Genomic DNA, 5,938 nt, shown 5'->3' on the forward strand with positions numbered 1-5,938 from the left:
TTTATGTAACAAAGGTGTTGAATATGGTCACCACTTGTTTCGTGGTTGTGATCTTTCTTGGCAGGTTTGGTGTGCATGGGTGTCATTTGTTGGAAGGCAATGGTCGTGTCCGGGGACGCTCAAGGAATATTTTCTAAGTTGGACTGAGATACCAACTCGTAAGGAGGAGCGTAAGAGATGGATGGTGTGTTTCTGTGCGATCATCTGGAATATTTGGTTAGAAAGGAATAGAAGAATTTTTCAGAATAAAGGTAAAGGAGTCAATGATATTATCCATCAGTCCTTTATGAACTATAAGGATTGGCTAGGTGTGGATCCCTTTTGTTGTTGATGGTAATGGCGAAGACGACAGGGGGATATTTTTAGCTTTCTTTGCGTTGGTGGAGTTCCTTTATTTGTTCTATTTTGGTTTTCTTTGTAGTCTTCTTATGCTCCACTTGTTGTGTTGAGCTTTTTCCTTAAAAAAAAAAAGTAAAGGTGTTCAAAAAAACTGATTTAACTAAACTGAACTAAAACTATAGGTTTTATAAAAACCAGTTTCTTAAAAATTGATTTTATGGTTCAGTTTGGTTTTAAATCAAATAAAACTAATTTTATTTAAACTTCAAAATTAGTTTTTAGTTTTTACATACTCTCTCTCTCTCTCTCTCTCTCTTCCTCTCTCACACTCTCTCATTCTCCCTCTCTTCTCTCTTTCTCCCCCTCTTCTCTCTCTTTTTACCTTATCTCTCTCCCTTCTCTATCTCTTCCTCTCTCTCCTTTCCCTCTTTCTCACCTTCCTTTCTCTTTCCCCCTTACTCTTTCTCTTTCTCTCTCCCTCATCTCTCTCTTCTTCTCTCTTTCTCTTTTTTTTCTCTCTCTTCTCTCTAAAGAGGCAGAGAGAAAGGAGGAGAGTGAGAGAAGAGAAAAAGAGAGAAGAGAAGGAGAAAGAGAGAAGGAGAAGAGAGAGGAAGAGAGAGAAATGATGGAGAGAGAGTGCAAGGGAGAGAGAGAGGGGAGAAGAGAGGAGAGAGTGGAAGAAAAGGAAAGACAAAGAGAGAGAGAGAGAGAGTGAGTGAGTGAGAAAAAGAGCAGAAGAGAGAGAGAGGAGGAGGAGAGAGATTATGAAAGAGAAAGAGAGAGAGAAAGAGGAAAAAAAGAGAGAGAGATGAAGAGAGAGAGAGAAAGAGGAGAGAGAGAAGAAGAGAGAGATGAGGAAGAGAGAGTGAGAGAGAAAGAGAGAGATAGAGGAAAAGAAAGAGGAAGAGAGAGGAGAGGGGGAGAGGGGGGATAAAGAGAGAGAAAGAGAGGGAGAGTGAGAGGAAGACAGAGGGAGAAGGGAGAAAGAGGGGAAGAAGGGAGAGGGAGAGAAAAGAAGAGAGAGAGAAGGGAGAGAGAGAGGGGAAGGAGATATAAAATCTTTTTTTTTTAATGTGTTAAAACTAGTTTTAGCTTATAAATTAGTTTAAACTGATTTTTTCAATTAAAACTGGTTTTATTTTTATGAACTGGTTTAAATTGATGCACTGTATTGTAAACTGGTTTAAAATCGATCTTTTATGTGACAAAGCAGTTTGGTTTAGTGCAGTTTCAGTTCAGTTTATGAGAAAACTGAACCATAAACACCCCTAGTAACAGAGGTTACAATGAATAGAAGCTTTCTAACACCATAGAATGTGAAATCTTTCAAGTTCTACTTACGAAGCTAAAGAAAGTTATCCAAAAGATAGAGTGATTGCTATGAAGAGTGACACCATTGAAGATATTCGTAGAAATGTCTCAACTTTGATAGACTGGGTAAGAAATTGACATCGTACATCCTAGTCATAAACAAGGGAAGGGAGAATCGAAAAGAAAATAAATTAATTTGTAGAAATCTTCTTGTAAGAATTATAGATTATGAATATTTATGTTGAATTGCTATATGGATATGCAAAGCAATCTCTTCTGTTTAGAAGAATTAGGAATAGAACGAAAGAAGCATAAATCAGATATAAAAAAAAGTTGTAGTCTCGTAAGGGACGAATTTAAGGAGAGAAATTGTGATTATAAGAGGAATGGATGAAGCTGCTTATAAAGGTGAATAAACTCTAATTTGAGCGAAATTTGAAGAAGTTTCTCGATAAAAAGAAGAAGCATGAAAGAGTTTAACTCAATTATTTGGACCCAAAATCGGATCCTTTTTTAGCCTGTTGAGGATATAATTGGTATTTTATTAAAATGAAAAAGCTAAAATACATTCTGCAAATCGGTTCAATCTGTAAGTAAATCCACCTAGTCTAAGACTAGTGTTGAATTAGAAAACCGATTCAGAACTAGAAAATCGGATCAATTGAAAACATGCTAGTTTTTGGAATGAGAGAAAAATGATGTTGTTTTGGATCTAAAAATAACTTAAAAGATAAACCCTAATTCCTAATGGAATCCCTTCTCACTTTCCTAGCTGCACAAAGTACTCAAGCTTTTTTCTTTCTGGTCGGTGTCGCCTTCCAAGTCCTTGCCTTCTAGTCGTCACCTCAGTTCCAATAAGTCATTTACTCCTTTTTGATCCCTTGCTAACTGTCACATATATGAAGGAGGAGAATTTAATGAGACACCCTAGCAAAAATAGCAAATATCAACATTCAATAAGTGCTTCCTTACCTCCTAATCAAGCGGTCATACAATACTATGTTATTAGTTTAAAATACAACAACATAATCAAACCATCGCTCAAGGAAGAAATCGCACCCATGATAGTATATATTTCTCCCTTATTCCATTGGATCCTCAAGCTCATTACACACCTTAAACACCAAGCAAGGAAACATACGATGATAACATCAAAAAATAGTCCATATAACAACTATCAAATATCTTAGTACCCATCCAATAGGACAAAACGTGTGTTCCTATGCTTAATACTAAATTAAAATAGGACCTGCATTTTCTTATGACAACTAAAAGATTCAATAATGATATTTTTAGATTCATGTAGTTGAGCCTCTCTAGTGAAATAAGGTGGCATTTGTTTGATGTCCATGTCTACCAGGGACATGAACACAGTGGTACACGTATGTCATTTATTTTATAAGATATAAACTGATAAAGGACAGGGTTGCACACACTTGCATACTAGAGACATGTAATTTGTATCTTTTTAAAATAATGAGACACGAATTTTAAGAGATGGACACAAATTTATATTTAGTTTTAGACAATTTTACCCTTAATCAATTTATAAGATTCCTAAATCTACCCTCAGTCCTACTTCATCCCTTCCATTTGTACGCTCTCATCTTCTTCATATTTCATATATATCCCAGAACCACTTTATCTTCCTGCAAGAATCACTGCTGCTCCTCTACCAAAATCACTATAATGACCCAATTTTTAATATATCATAACCAATGCTAGCCGCTAGGCGCTATATCATGACTTTTCTTAGAGACTCTAGACCTTATATTAAATATATACATATGAATCTATAGTGCTAGTCGAGATCAAGTGTTAGATAGATATAACGGAATAGATAATAGTTAAACAGATAATATCTATATGAAGTATATAAAACATAGAAAATATAGTAATATCATACATATATGCTCGAAGGCTCATTTAGTACATCATAGTTCACATTGGGTTACGTCGTTGCTTATTCATGAAAATATTTACAGACTCCGTTGTTTATACTAATAAACCCCAGTTCACAAGAGCCACCCTAGTCTGGAACCTCTTCTAACTTATTTATAGAGGTATTTATAAAAGCACCTAACTCTCTAAAGTCTATACAGAGCGAGGGCAAAGATTACTACTACTACTACTATTACTGCTACTACTCATGGATATCTTGGTGGCTGAGGAAATATTGTGCTGAAGCAAAGAGAGAGTCATCGAACACACCTGTGATGTTGCTGCTTGCCTGTCCAAATGTGGAAAACTCAAAGAAGATCACGCTAGTTTCCATCTGCGGAGCGGGAGAAAGTAAAGGGATGAGAACCTAAGGTTTTCAATAGGGTACTACACGAAAAACCTGAGGGATTCGTAGTCTAAGTCTAAGCATTTGCAAGGTTATAATGGTGATTAACATACAAAAAAGTATAGTTACAAGTATACAACATAATAACAGTAAGCAATCACAAGTAGAAAAAATGCAGCAACCAAGTATGATGCATGTCTAGTCCTATGCAGGCCGAGAGTTCACGCGTCGGTTGACCACCAGTAACTCGACATTACCCGGGACTAAGCTCGAATATGGTTTATCCAACTGCGTACGTTCTGTGTAACACCCTACCACACAGAGCGTTATGCTTAAGTTCATAAATCAGAGGTGGTGAGGTATTATGTAATACCTTAACTTTTATAAAATACACATTTTTACTCCCGTACTTTATTTATTACCCAAAATACCCGAAAACTTATATAATTGCAAATTGTACCTCAATTTTTTATATACAAATACAATGTTACCCTTCAAAAAAAAAGTGTAAATACTAATCTTCCTCTTATACCAAAACCGAAACCCTTAACTCTTTCCTTTCAAAATATTATTTGTATTTTAATCCATTTTTAAATTTTTTGGTTACAATTATTTTAATTTAATCTTTTAACCACCAAATCTCATCAATTTCCTTAAAATACTACATCACAACAGTCTCAAAACTATTAAATCAACCACAACTGAGCTGTTCCTGATAGCCGAACTAACAAATCACAAGCAACAACAATAATTCAACATAAACTTAATCAAATTCGAACAATAGTCAATCAAATCAATATTTACTTATCAAATTCATATTTAATTATTATAAAATTACCAAACCCTACCTCCGTACAAAATTAAAAGAACAGAAGCTCCAGAGAAGCTTTCTGACCGAGCTGCTGAAGAGAAAAACGTTAGAAATCGTCTATGCCTCCTAGAACCCCAATTGGCCGAACTCAAGGGGAAGGGGAGCTACGTTACCGTCAACTTCTACCGAGCAAAAGTGACGCCAACACGTAGAGGAGGAAGATACAAACACTTTTATCGGATTTTTGATTAGAGTTACGAATCACAAGAAATCAAAACCAGAAATTCGGAGGTTCCACGGTCTCTCCCTCACCTACGATCTTTTCTTCTTTTATTTTCTTTCCTTATGGCTTCGTTAATGAGACAAGATGAGATGTAGATGATGATGATTAATGAAATAAGAAAACGCAAATTAATTTTATTATGGAAAGGGAGTTTGTGTTGGACGGCGTTATGGAGAGGAGTAGAGCTTTACATGCGTATGGTGTCAGTTCACACAGAAATTGGACTGAGCAACAGGTTAGTCCAAATCGGACCGTGCGAGAAGTGGGCACAATGCGGACCGTCTGAGTTATGGAAGCCGAATCCACGTGTCGCACGCCCATGGCTCCCCAGCGACGATGCCCCCCCTTAACCCCACAACTCGCTTTCGTATCCTCACTTTCCCCTTCCTTCCCCACCCAGCGAGTTAATTGCCATCTTCTTCCTCCCTAAAACCCTGAAAGCTTGCTCCTTCATCCGTGGGCTGAGGGGAAAATTGTGAAAATGTCCAACAAATCAAAACCCAGAAATGTTGATCGTCCAGAACTTCACATTGTAAAATATCTCAACTATTCTGATTATGTAAGTTTATTTGTTAATTTTTTTTAATATTTTATAGTTCTGATTATTAGTTTTGAAATTTAGTTAACTTTATTGTTGTTAGAACTTGAACTGAGAATGACTGAGTTTATAATTTTATTGATATAAATTTAGAAATAAATGTTTAAAAAAGGTGTAAATGTAGTTGATTTTTGTTTAAAATGGTTTATAATATAATAGGTTATAAATAAAACAGACGTTTTTAAAAATTTTTGGAGGAATATGAGAAGTTATAATTAAGTAGTTATAGTTAAGTGTAGAAATTTAGGAATATATATTTAAATAATAGTTAAAAATATATATGTTTAAATGTAGTTATTCCTGTGGCTG

The sequence above is a fragment of the Arachis ipaensis genome, chromosome B09 (genome assembly GCF_000816755.2).
Source record: "Arachis ipaensis cultivar K30076 chromosome B09, Araip1.1, whole genome shotgun sequence".
Lineage (NCBI taxonomy): Eukaryota > Viridiplantae > Streptophyta > Magnoliopsida > Fabales > Fabaceae > Arachis > Arachis ipaensis.